The sequence below is a fragment of the Narcine bancroftii genome, chromosome 10, assembly GCF_036971445.1.
Source record: "Narcine bancroftii isolate sNarBan1 chromosome 10, sNarBan1.hap1, whole genome shotgun sequence".
NCBI classification, from domain to species: Eukaryota; Metazoa; Chordata; class Chondrichthyes; order Torpediniformes; family Narcinidae; genus Narcine; species Narcine bancroftii.
Genome location: NC_091478.1, coordinates 104,267,688 through 104,282,288, shown reverse-complemented (window position 1 = coordinate 104,282,288; position 14,601 = coordinate 104,267,688). Strand labels below are relative to the sequence as shown.

Below are 14,601 nucleotides of genomic sequence, written 5' to 3'. Positions count from 1 at the left end.
TCTTTTCCTCTAATTTTTCCTCTGGGTCCCTTCCCCAACTTCTTTCTCCATTTACATGTGTAATTTCACGTTTTTAATCTTAAAGCGTTTTGTCTCAAAATGTTACCTGCACATTTCTACCCTTGGATGCTGCTTGTCTACATAGGTAAAGTTAGATCAACCCCTACCTCCAACCTCGTGTAGAACTAAGATGGACTTTCACTCTTTCTAATCAAAGGTGTTGATTGATTGGCTTCACTTTCTCCAGCAGCGGCAAGACAGGCTGAGTTCATCCAGCATTTCTGTCTTTGGTACAGATACCAACACTGAAAATGTATTTACTCTTGAAAATCATCCCTCCCCCCATTTGGTTTGGGTTTTGTTCCATAAACTCAGGGCAGCTCTTAACTGCAAATTGTTCCTCAATTTTTACCCACTGTTACACAAGTTGCCAACATAGATTTTAGGGCTGAATTAACTTACTCAAAACTCATTTGTCAGGTCACCAAGCAGCTATGCTTGCTTCCTTTACACATTAGGTGCCAAATTTTGAAGGTGTCAAATGTCTATTAAAAATGAACTCAACCCTTTCCTGCTGGGTTTGTTAATCTGATTCTAACAGCGCCTGTCAAGGTACATAAAAGTTAATATTAAGAACCACCCTCTGATACAAGGGAAAAAGAGAGTTGCCCTCAAACAACACTGCATATAAAACCTTAGAACCTCCCAAATTTTAGATTTAATTTTTAAATTAATATTTGAATTTATACATATATCGCTGCAACAGGCCATTTTGGCCCACGAGTCCGTGCCACCCAATTTACACCCAATTAGCCTACCCCCCCCCCCCCCCAGTACACTTTGAACGGTGGGACGAAACCAAAGCCGCCGGGGAAAACGCATGCAGACATGGGGAGAATGTACAAGCTCCTTACAGACTGCACAAGGTTCACTCCCTGCTCTGTATTGCTGGTTTCGTAAAGGCATTCTGCTAACTGTTATGTCAACCAGGTTGTCCTTTATAGTAAATGACATAGACATTGACATATGTAAATGGCATTGTTTTGAAATATATTTGTTTCTTTTCAATGTCAAAGGAGACAATTGCCAGCTCACAGAATATTCCCATTCCTGCAGCAATTTTCCCTGTAACTTGTGGATGCAAAGGGACCGTGGACATTTTAGGTTGTGACTCTACAGCTCGACGCAGGGAAATTCTCAAACTTTGAATATCCTTTTGCCTCTACACTTGCTGCTTGATCCATTGTGCTCCTCCAGCAGTTTGCTTTTATGGTCCAATTTTTTCCATCTGCAGTCACTTCTGTGTCTGTTCTCTTCATCTATTCTTCTCACATTCCCTGATTTTAGCACTCACCTACTGCAGCCCAACACCATTTCAGATCTAACTAATGAATTGACTCTGGCTGGACATGGAAAACATCCTAATAGGCAGGAAGCAGGAATATTTTATGAAGCATGTACAATAGGCTTGGGTTAATGCAGCTTTGAAATCTTTAGGGGTGGATAGCTGGCTGGCAAATTTAGCCACCTAGAAACCTACAAAACAAGGTACTAGCCACGTAAATTGAACTTGAACTTGGCAAGCTAGGAAACAAAACGTTATATTATACCTGACCAAACCTCTATTGAATTAATGATGGGGATAATGTTTATTGTCAAGTTCAGCATACTAGGCGCCAAAATCCTTACTTACTAATAAGTGGAAAAGAGAATCAAGAACTTACTGTAAAGAGGTTGCTTCATTCAAGTGGTCAAGAATAGATCATGAGCTTTCCTTTAACTCAAACAGAGGAGCCTTAGAACAATTTTTTTTGGAAGGAGAGACTTTGATATGGTATTCAGATAGTGATCATAATGGTTAATAAAAATATATGTTGATAATAATACAGAAGTTACGGCAATAATGTTCCAAGTGTGTGCCGCTGATGAGGAACTGTTTCCAGCCCATGTCAAGGGTTATTGTTTTCCTCTGAATATGGAGAATTTCAATTTATTTAGTGACTTTTATATCCTCAAAAGTCTCAAAGTCAATACAGCATTCTGAAGTCACTGGATTGTTTTAAGCACAGCTAATAACTTCCATTCCTCAGAACCAGCTGGTGATCATGTGTCTTGTTACCAGGCAATAGATATGCTCATCTCCAGCCTTCCTTTTAGTGATATCTCTTTATCTCTTATGGACGCTGTGGGACCTGCTAATTTCCTCTGGCAATTTTGTGTTTTTACTGCAATCACAGTGTCTGCACTCTTTTGTGTTTCACTCCATTCAGTAGCTGAACTGTGAAATCTCTTCAACAGATGCCTACTCTGAGGAAGTTCTCCTCTCTTTAAAGGGAATTCTGCGAGAGTCTTTTCCACTGCTCCCCCTCGGCACTTCTTGTTGCTCTCAACCTCAATGACCATGTACTCACCCTTACCTTGAAGAATGGCTCAGGCCTGAAGCATTTTATATATTTTTAAATATTTTCTTTTCTTTATAAAATATTTTTATTGAGTTTAATTTAAAAAAAATACACATATAAATCTAATACATAAGCTGGAATATAAGAAAATATAGATAATTTGTACATTTCAAATAAAACCTTGATCATACATAGTTCAAACTGTCTGCACTCTTCTCAAAAAGTAAACAAAAAAGAAAAAAGAAACACCCCCCACCACCGTTAATCAAACCCCTCCTTCTAAACAAAGAAAGATTGAATAGATTTGGTCTTAATTCATTGGAGTGTAGAAGGTTGAGGGGGGATTTGATAGAGATATTTAAGGTTATGAGGGCATCGATAGAGTAGATGTGAATAGGCTCTTCCCCTTGAGTGTAGGTGAGATTGGAATGAGGGGTCATGAGTTAAGGCTTAGAGGGCAAAAGCTTAGCAGTAACATGAGAGGAAGCTTCTTCACTCAAAGAATGGTGGCTATTTTATTTATTTGTGATGAAAAATGTAAAAGGATGGCACACCAGGTTATTGCCTGATATTATTGTGGGGGGTTTTTAACTCCAAAGGGGGGGAGGGATAGGTGGGAGGGGGATGGAGGGGGGTACTAGAGGGTAGTTTTAGATTATATTTGTATTTTTTTGGTTCTGTAAAATTATTAAATAAAATTTTCAGAAAAAGAGAGTGGTGGCTGAGTGGAATGACCTTCCGGAATATGTGACCTGCTGAGTTGCTCAAGAATGTTTGTGTTTTTACTACAAACACAGCATCAGCAGACTTTTGTATTTCGCTCTGCGAGGTTAGAAGCTGACCCTTGTAAGGGTCAAATCATTGAAAAATACAATGGCTGACATTGGTATTCAAAGTTCAAGATTTAGTGTCGGAGTGCATCCATGACACCACATGCAACCCTGAGATTTTTATCCTGCGGGCCATGCTGAATTTTTATTTATCTGTAGAGCAAAGGACTGTACTCAAGGAAAGATGCACACACAAAAGGGAGAAATGGAAACAAAGGAGAAGTGCAAACAAACTGACTGCAATACAGAAAATAAACATTCAAAATCAAATAATGTACAAAGTATGAGTCCTTAAATGTGTCTCTGATTGAGTCTGTTGTTCAGGAATCTAATGGTAGAGGGGTAGGAACTGTCCTGAACCTGGTGGTATGAGTCTTGTGGCACCTAGACCTCTTTCCTGATGGTAGAAACAAGAACAGAGCATGTCCTGGGTGATGTGGATCCTTGATGATTGCTGATGCTCTCCAATGGCAGCCTTCCATATAGATTTTTTTGATGGTGAGGACAGCTTTGCCTGTGATGTACTGGGCTGTGTCCATTACCTTTTACAGGACTTCCCATTCAGAGATATTAGTGCCCTATTCCAGGCTGTGATGCAGCCTGCCTGCATACATTCCACTGCACATCTATAAAAGTTTGTCACGGTTTTCGATGTCGTACCAAACCTCCACAAACTCCTGAGAAAGTAGAGGCACTGACGTGCTTTATTCATGATGACATTTGTGCGTTGGGTCCGGGAAAGGGTCTCCAAGATGGTGACTCCCAGGGTGCATTTACTTACCCTCTCCTCCTCGGATCCCCCAATGACCACTGTATCGTACACCTCTGGTTTTCCCTTTCTAAAGTATTTACCATCAAAAGTGTTCAGAAGAAATCCCGTGCCCATCATTCTATTAGTTGCAATAACATATTTCCCTTTAACAGAATAACATTGGGTAAGATTTTAAATAAACTTGTGATCAGCAGATTTAAAGAGTTCATCAGCTGTATACTTCAGTCGCGTACACATTCCCACTGTTGTGCCTAGTATGTTGCTCATCTGGCAAATGAAACACATTTTGAACATTTATCATTTATATATTCAGATGGGTGAAAGATGTACTTTTGCTTTTCACTTTCTCATTCTCATTCTCAAACTCAATTTTTGGCTATGATTTTTGTTTTGAAAAAAGTAAGTTCAAGATTCAAAATTCCTTTATTGTCATGTAAGAATGCATATGCTGTAATTTTTTTAATATGTTATGATGGATTTGTGTTAATATTAATCTTTAAAGTTAAAATCTTTAGTTATAAAATATATATTTCTTAGTAAAGTTATAGAATTATATTTATTTTTAGTGAGGGAATTGTGGGCTGGATTCAGGATCATACAGAGACACACAGTTGCAGTCAGAGAGACTCCATTTTCAAAGTCAAAGCATCTGGGGAGCATAGAATAAAAATTAGAATTCAATGCTTCATTCAATTGCCGGAAGCTTGTTTGCTTTAAAAGACTGAAGTGGTTTCTTCATTAAAACTCAAGAATAATGGGTGTTTACTTAAAAAGCATTTGTGCTTACACATAGGATTCTGCTGAATAACACAGGATTGAAATACAGTAACCATAAAAGGTACTGTTACATGTTACTCCTGGTCAAAGGAGAACACAGAATAAGTGACTTTTGAAGGAGGAAGACCACTTCAGTTTTTTTAAGAAAAGAGAGCAGTTCAACCATGTCCTTTCCTATTTGGGCATTTCTTTGAACCCTTGTCTAGATTTGTGAAATCATCATGTAAGGAAATAGCCACTTCACTGTCTCGTTGAAAAGAGAAAAGAAGCAGATTTATCATGTGGAATACAGATTCCAAAATCTCCACGCAAGAGAGATGAAAAAAAATTGTTCGTATGAAGAAACATGGCTCTGGAAACAAATCTTCAAAAGAAATTTGTGAGTTTTAAAGAGGTCTGATGACTTGATGTTTCAAAATACTTCATTATTGCTTTTTAGCAACAATTTACTCCATAATTACTTTTAAACAGCAGTAAAGACTTTGAGTTTCAACACAAAAGCTTTCTGAGACTGAACTTTAAAATCATCTCTCAAATCAAGCTTCAACTAATGGTTTGGGTTTTAACACACGCATACATACATACATACTTATATACATGTCCGCATAGTGGGCCTAAAGAAATCTCTTGGTGCCTGCCACATTGACCACCGCCAGTGGGCTGATAACGCCTCAAACCGTGCATCTTGGCGCCTCACAGTTTGGCGGGCAGCAGCCTCCTTTGAAGAAGACCGCAGAGCCCACCTCACTGACAAAAGGCAAAGGAGGAAAAACCCAACACCCATCCCCAACCAACCAATTTTCCCCTGCAACCGCTGCAATCGTGTCTGCCTGTCCCGCATCGGACTGGTCAGCCACAAACGAGCCTGCAGCTGACGTGGACTTTTTTACCCCCTCCATAAATCTTCGTCCGCGAAGCCAAGCCAAAGAAAAGAAGTAAGAAGTGTTTGGGTATTAATAATTAATAATTTTTTTAAAAAATAAAATTGTCTTTGGTTATTACCATCTGCTGCTGATCTAGTTTGTAACAAAGACAACTATTGCTTGCCATAAAAGCAGACAAAGAGGAGTCACTAGCGTACTTCAGCAGCCCCTCCGTTAAGGGAAAGAGGATCAAAAGAGAGTCCTCTTGGAGACACTGAGTGACTAAGGATTCGCTTTTAGCACACCCGCCGCCTCTATAGCCAACAGCTTGCTGTCCATTCCATTGACGAAGCTGAGTTTCAAGTTCTGAAATTACAGTACGACCAGGGAGCTTTCAGCGCCCTATGCCCTTCAGAAGGCTCTCTGGCTATTATCATCTCTCAAATCTTGTTTCCATGAGCCAGTCTCCAGCAGCCCACAACCTGGTGAGTGTCCTTCAGCAACTCAGCCCCTCGCTCATCTGCTGACTTTATCGCCTTCCCTGTAGGGTCATCTTCTAAGCTTCTCCTTCTTGGCAGAGGTGTGCTCTCCTGCTCTAGATTCCTGCACCAGTCGGTTGATTCCCAGAGTTTGCACCCCTCATGGTCTGCTGCCAAGTATGTCACTGCCATCTTGAGCACGGAACTCTGTTGTTTCAAAGATATTTTTAAAAATCCATTGGCTCCTTTAGTAGAGTAGATCCAGCAGCACAGCCATTTTCACAAGATTATGAAGTAATTGCTGTTGACGAAGATCTTTTGTGGCTTCCTTTGCTTCACATGCAACCTTGGCCACAACACCTGGAAAAACTATTGACCAATGGCACCACAGAAACCATGGTGTGTTGCAATGATTTGCTTCTTGCTATAATGCAGACGCAGCATCACTATTCAGGAAGAAAGAGCCCCCCCACCCTCTTGTCAGCTGACCATCTTCATTTTAGTCTGGGAAATACCAGCCAGGTTATTTTCAGGGTTGTGACGCTGACTACATCCAAAAATCTTTACCTTAAGTGCTGATCAACTTCAAAAACAAGTGACCTTCTAGCCGTTCCACACCCCCAGCCCCTGCAGCTTTTGTGTGCATTTTAACATGAAGGATTCAGTAGATTTTGGAGACTTATATAACACATAATTTTCAAAAGTTCTTCACAAAACTAAAATGTTGCAGCTCCCAGAACAAATGACTCAACAAGCATTCAGCCCTAAAGTTGAAATTTGATATTTACAGTGTGATGCTGCCACCGAACAACAAACTTCACGTTAGTGACAATAAATTCTAATTTGGATCAGATCTTTACACAACTATTTCCTAGTACATTCAAGAACGTAGTAAATTAGGGTGTCCAAATATTATTGAAGCCCATGTTAAGTCTGCAGACAATAGTTAAGAAGAGCTCAGAGATTGCATCAGAATCGCACAGAAGCACGCATAACATTTTAAAGAAATTCCTCTTTTCCTATTTTGGCATGAGCTTCAATTCAAACAAAGTCATAGGATACAAGCACCTTAAAAGTTCAAGCAAAGTAATTGCGCTCATTAGGTTGAAATTTAAATAAAAAGAAAGTTTTGTGATGGGGTAGCATCTTACAAATCAATGTTGCCCATGGAGATTCTTAAGAGTTGCATAAGAATTAAGAGCAGGAGAAGGTCACCTGGCCTGCCAAGCCCTAAGGTCATGGCTGATCTGGCCATGGATCAGCTACACTGACCTTTCCCCATAACCATTTGTTCCCTTACCAAGCAAAAGCAAGCCTCCTGCCTCTATCTTATCAAGCCCTTTTATAATTTAATTTAATTTAAATTTAAACATACAGCACGTAACAAGCCCTTCCAGCCCACAAGGCCATGCCACCTAAACACCCCAGTTTGTTTTGAAGGGTGGGAGGAAACTGGAGCACCCGGAGGAAACCCACTCAGACACGGAGAGAACGTACAAAGTCTTTAAGGACAGCGTCGGATTCGAAATCAGGTTGCTGGAGCATTAACTGCTGTATTAACTATGCCACCCCAAATTTATATGATTTTATAAGTTTCTGTAAGATCCCCTTTCATTCTTCTGAATTCCAGTGAGTACAGTCCCAGGTGACTCATCGGCTCCTCAGGTTAAATCTCTTATCTCTGGAATCAACCTGGTGAACCTCCTCTGCATTGCCTCCCTGGCCAGTGTATCTTTTCTCAAGTGAGGAGACCAGACAGTACACAGTACTTTTGGTACAGCCTCACCAGTACCCATACAATTGCAGCCAAACCTCCCTGCTTTTAAATTCAAATAATTTAAATTCAATGGTCAACATTCTATTTGCCTTCTTGATAACTTGTTGCACCTACAAACCAACTTTTTGTGATTCAAGCACAAACTTAAATATAAGTTGATTAGGAGACAATTAGGAATATAACTGTAAGGCTAAATGTTTTGATAAAAGTAGTAAGGAAATCATTGCAATTGTATAGGACTTTGGTGAGATTACACCTAGAATATTTTGTTCAGTTTTGTTCTCCTTACATTAGAAGGGTATGTTTGTTGTTGGGAAGTGCAGTGAAGATTCACCAGAATGGATGCAGAAATGGTCTATTTATCATACAAGAGAAGATGAAGTAGTCTGTAACTGTTTTCTAGAGTTTTGGCAATCTCGTTGAAACATAAAATTGCTAAATGGCTTCACAAACAAAATATATGTTTCCCCTGACTGAGGAGCCTAGAGTGAAGGAAACAACTTGAGAACAAAGGACAGGGTGTTGAGGACCAAGGGGTGTTCTTCACATAGGCTGGTGAACCTTTGGAATTCTCTCATCACAGGATCATGCTGGTTTATTAGCAACGGACATCAATCAATTTCTGGATATTAAAGGAATTAAGGGATTTGGTAAAAGTGCTGAGGTAAAACCCATGGTTTAAATGATTAGCTGAGCAGATGAAGAGAACCAAATGGCATTTCTCTTGCTCCTATTTCTCATGATTTTATGCCCTTAATTAAAAGAAGCAGTGACTTATTTAGAGAGGAACAAAGTGGACATACTTTCAGTTTTTTTCAGATTTCCTGCCTTTCCTTCCGGGTTCTCCCATTGAAAACATTCACGTTAAATTTCTGCACATTGATCTCTCCTTTCATGCTCTCAGGTGATCGCTTATTGGTCACTCTCAAATGATTCCGAATACAAGAATCCCACCTTTTATCAATTCATCTCTTTTCAAGGATTGTTCAGATGGGCAGTAAACATTTCACAGAGGTCTACCTCCAATTATTGTCTTTAGAAGAAAATGTCCATTATTTAATTCCCTGTAGAAACAGCAGGTTATAATTCAAGCTGGGTAGGTCACGTCTCCAGAATGGAGGACCATCACCTTCCCAAGATCGTGTTATATGGTGAGCTCTCCACTGGCCACCGAGACAGAGGTGCACCAAAGAAGAGGTACAAGGACTGCTTAAAGAAATCTCTTGGTGCCTGCCATATTGACCACCGCCAGTGGGCTGATATCGCCTCCAACCGTGCATCTTGGCGCCTCACAGTTCGGCGGGCAGCAACCTCCTTAGAAGAAGACCGCAGAGCCCACCTCACTGACAAAAGACAAAGGAGGAAAAACCCAACACCCAACCCCAACCCACCAATTTTCCCTTGCAACCGCTGCAACCGCGCCTGCCTGTCCCGCATCGGACTTGTCAGTCATCAACGAGCCTGCAGCAGACGTGGACATACCCCTCCATAAATCTTCATCCGTGAAGCCAAGCCAAAGAAAGAAGAGTAAAACACAAAGGTCTGCAGACACTGTGATTGACCTAATCCTAACCCTAATGCTAGAATAATTCAGCAGGTCAAACAGTGTACTTTATACAGCAAAAGTACATAACCAACATTTCTGACCTGAGCCCTTCATCAATGTATAAGCAAAATGTAGGCAGGCCCCTGAATAAAATGGTGGAGATACGTAACCAAGGTATGTTAATAAGGTCGGCATGGTTGCCATAGCGGTTAGCGCAACATTGTTACAGCAACAGTAATCAGGGCCAAGGTTCGAATTTCACACTGTCTGGAAGGAGTTTGTACGTTCTCCCCGTGTCTCCATGCATTTCCTCTGGGGACTTTGGTTTCCTCCCACCATTTGAAATGTATTAGGGGTTGTGCATTAATTGGGTATAATTGGGCAGCAGAGACTCATGGGCCGAAATGGTCTGATACCGCGCTGTACGTCTAAATTTTTTTAAAATCTCTTCTTCCTACATAAGAAAGGAGTTTTCCATTCAAAGTCTATTATGACCCAAATGATCAGTCTTTTCAACCACATTTGAACCTTTTTCCCTTAATTTCTTGGTCTGTCTTAAATTTACTTCATGCACAAAAGGTCTTGCATATTCCTTAATTCGGATCGGTAATGACTGAAATTCTTGGGGGTTTATTTTTGCGTTAGTTGTGGGAAGTCACTCCAATGGATAAAGGAACACAAGTTTATAGTGTGAGACAAGGAATGCAGAGGCCTGTTTGAATCGATGCTGGAGCCTGAAGATCAAAGCTTCAGGGTGGTGTGGGAAGACGGAGCCAAGGGGTTAGGATTTGGGGTGTAGAGATTGTTTGGCTAATTGACAAGCTCATCAGAATGATGTGGGGAGGATGAAGAATCCCAGATAACTTGAAATTAGTCTAATGGGAACCTGCACGGGTTAGGTTTCTGGAAAGGAACAGGCATCTGCTTTGAGAAGCCCCTTTTAGATAGTGCTGCCACCATGGTTGTCCAGCAAGTGCCCGATCATAGCCACTGATCACAACACTTTGACCAAATGTTTGGGACAACATTGATTTGGGCACAAGATGCACGGACAAGGTGCCTGGAGAAATTTCCATTTGGAGTCTTATCTATCTATGACAGGGGACCACAATACATTTAAGGGCGATCACGGACTGAGATCCTTAATAAGGAAGGCCCAAGGTGTATAGCTGGACATGGAAACAGAACAGATTAAATATTTTTTGAGAAAGGAAAGGACTTTGCTGGTAGGCTTTTCTGTACAGTTGCCAAGCAATGCGAGATGTTTTCTAGACTGGAGGCATTTGGAGACAGCCAGGAATAACCTAGATAAATGCAGAAAATGAATAATAATTTTAGAGCATTCCTTGTTGTGATAAGATTGTGTCTGACTGGCATGGAACCACTCTGGCTATGAATTGGCCTCCACATAGTTTTCCTCTTTTGTTCCATTGTCTTCGATTCCAGGTAATAAGTTTGCAGACCAAAAACTTTACATCATATTTCTCACATTTAGAAGCGCCCTCATTTTGCTTCAAGTTTTTGTGATGGGAAGTGAATGTATGTCTCTTTCAGCTGGCTTTTATTATTCATTATTTTCCATAAAATTTAAGCTGACTTTTGAGGTTGTAATAAATGTTTTTCATTTTGTAATCGTTAATTTTTGTTACTTTCAGAAATTATTTTACCCATGAGTTCGTTGGCAAAAAAGAAGTGTCGGCAGTATTCATTAGATCACCTCATAAACCTTCTCTGTCCATGTGTTTGATTTGTTTGAATACAGTTTCAAACAAATGCATGAGGCCAAGCAGGCTGAAGTAACATTATAGACCAGACAGAAAGAGAAGATAAACCTTGGATATCATCAAAACCCTTTGAGATAATTTTGAGAGAAGGCCAACACACATACAGAGGATCACTGAAATGCCTTGGAAATTAGAAAAGGGTCTCCTTGCATCATACAAGATAAATTAATTGATTGCTACGAATGGAAATCCTCATAATGTCGCTGAGTCACTTATTTTGCCTTCAGTGTCCATAGTATTCTGACGTAATTAATTTAAATACCAAAGAAACTATCCAAGCAATTCCTTTGAGTAATTCTGCTATTTCTAGAAGAACTGATGAGATGTCAAGGGGCATTGAAAGACAATTAGTCATTTCATTACAATCCAAGAAATTCTCTTTTCAATTAGACGAATCCATTCTGCAAGAGAACAAAACTCTTCTCATGACTTATGCCAGATTGTGGAATGGAAATAAGCAGAAGGCAAATGAGTTGTTTTCCAGAAGGATTCAAACAGATACTAAGGATCTGACTATTTTCGAAGTTAAGAATTACATAAACAACAACAGTATTCCATTGGGGAACATAGTATCCTGTGGTATTGTACAATATTTTTACCTTGTATGGATGCTGCGAGACCAGCTGAGTTCCTTCAGCATTTCTGTGCTTTCAGTCCAACTGATGATGCTGGTTCAACGGTTGGATGATTAAGAGGGTTCATCACATACCTGTAAAATATCATATCTTCAGTCTTTACTGTTCATTGTGTCATTCATAGGGAACACTTAGTGGCTAAAAACTGAGGAGAAGATTTAAATGCTTTGCTTTCAATTGTCATGACAAATGTAAACTTTTTTAAAAATCACATTCCCTTCATGTCTATCTATTCCAACAGCTTTATGAAGAAAATGATGAACAAATCCAGAGATTGTTCAAAAAGAAATGTCTGCTGATTTGTTGCACTCTGGGACACGATTGTCTCCTTTCTTTCTCATAACGAGCATGAAGAAAAACTCATTGTTGTAAAGGCGGACATATTTTATCTGACAGATGTCTTTGACGAACTCAGGGTATTGAACAAGACCTTACGGGGTAAACACAGTAACCTCATTGATAGTAAGGAAGCCGTTGTTTCTTTCCTTTAAAAGCTTGAAGACTATTGGGGGAGTATCAGAGGTCAGAAATGTTTACAATTTCTAAATCTGAATACGAACACAAAGGCACCGATGATAATGACATTACTGTTTATGTAAAACACCGAGAGCAAATACACACAGATCTGCAGGAAAGATTAGATAACCTATTACACCTCAATATGCCATATTGGATATTAGATCCATTTAAGGAAGAACCCATAAATTTTGACAGAGAAATTCAAGAGGTTGATTGATCATCAGTGATATAATCGGGCACCGTAAGTTCAATCAATTTATAAAAGATTTTTTTGGGTGGAGAATGATCTGCTGAATAGATCTCCAAAAAGGCTGAAATATTGTTCATTGCCTCAACGTACTTAGTTGAAGAAGGATTCAGCAAGGTAGTCCTTTGACAAAATCCAAGAACACAAAAAAGAGGTGGCGTTCGACTTTCACGATCCAATTTGGACTGACATAAAAAAAAACTTGCACTGGAACATCAAAATCAAGGATCTCACGAAAATTTTCATTTCTAAAGTTCTTCTTATTGAGTTTTCACATCCTCGTTTATGCTTAAAATTCCCTAATGATTCATTGGACTCCAAGAATCTTATTACATATTTTTGTGATATGTATGTTCATGTTTTCTTCTTTCCTACGTGTTCAATAAGAAGGATTTCCTATTAGGCTGTTTGCTCTGGAACCACAAGCCGCAGTTGTTGTAGTCAGAGTAAAAGCCTTGTTTACCTTGCGTAACACAATTTTTTTTTAATATAGTCAATAGGAGAGAAATACAGAAGAAACCAACTGAACCTGATGCTTCACAGGGAAGGGGGCCCATAAACTTTGAGCAGACTCCTAACGGGGACCATAGCCAAAAAAAAGTTGAGAATGGCTGACCGAGGGGAAAGGTTGAAAATGCATTACAATCTGGAAACAAGGAACTTCAGGCAAGTTGTCCTGAAAAAAAATTACTGCTATATATCCAGATTTCTGGTCTTTCACCTTTCATTAAAAGTTAACTCTGTGTGCTTTCCCACCACCTCCTATGTTCAGCAAAAGCCACGAGGGGTTGCAGAATCCAGGGAGCAGCGGACTGGAGATTATCACCCATGGAGAGGAGATGACCCTTTAGGACAGTGACCACGGTAGCAGAACAACGAGGGGCTCAGCAGCTGAGGGACCAATGCATGTTGTGGGCAACTTGTGGTTGGGGGACCTGCATAGCTGGCGGGGTGCTGGAGATAGGCTCATGGGAACAAAGTACCTGGGTTGGGATTTAAGTGGATGCTGAGAGCAAGGAGAGATCCTGAAGGGCCTCGGGCGCTGAAGGCTCCTGATCATGTCGGAGGTTTGGATCTGAAGCTCAGGTTGCCTATGGATCGAAGACGAGTCTGTGTGGCTGCAGAGGCTGTGGGAGCGCTGGAGGTGAATGCACTGACCGTGATTCTGAAGGCAGTCTATTTTGGTTCTCTTTCCCTTATACTGTAAGGAGCTCTGGGCGACACTAATGGCATCTCTTTGACTGGCCTATGGCAATTTCATGTAATATTACATGTTCTGTAGTATTACATGACAATAAAGGAATCTTGAGTCTTATAATACTGACTATTTCCCCTCTGCAGTCTCAGTCTTGATGGTTTTATTTTATTTAGACATACAGGCCTTTTCAGCCCATGACCCTGTGCCGCCAAATTTACAACACATTAACCCACACCCCCGGTACATTTTGAAAAGTGGAAGGAAACCGGAGCCCACGGAGAAAATCAACACGGGGAGAACGTACAAAATCATTACAGACGGTGCAGGATTCAAACCCCGGTCCGGTCCCGACCACTGGCAGAGTCTGCAATCTGGTATCTCTGTTATCCTTACCTGGCCTGGTCTAGTTTGACCAATGGCACACATTAATAAGGCTGGCTGCTGATCTGTTACAATCTTAATCCAACTATTAAATTTAGGGGCATCTTAGGACAGAAGGCAAAGGTTGGACTTGCTGGTTGCTCATTCATGAATTAGCGCTAGCCCAACAGTCAGTATAACGTGGCTCATCTATGAAATGAAAGCAAAAGCCAAGCTATCAATGTGTTTCCAGGACAATGGCATACTCTGGTCAGTGGCTAAAATGGATCAAATGAATGAAAAGGACTTCATTTTTGAAGACAATACCTTTCCCAAAACCACGATTCTCAACCAACCCCAGAAAGATATAAAATTAGTGCAGCTGACACAGATCTCAATCGAAGAAGCAAAT

General features: G+C 40.3%; 1 protein-coding gene across 1 annotated transcript in view; it reads right to left on the bottom strand.

Annotated features, from left to right (window-relative positions):
• irf8 (interferon regulatory factor 8) overlaps window positions 1–14,601 on the bottom strand; it is a 115,422-nt gene that overhangs the window by 24,339 nt on the left and 76,482 nt on the right. Inside the window, exon 12 of the transcript XR_011345983.1 lies at window positions 11,830–11,939. The gene's annotated coding sequence lies outside the window, so the exon portion shown is untranslated. The remainder of the gene's footprint in view (window positions 1–11,829; window positions 11,940–14,601) is intronic.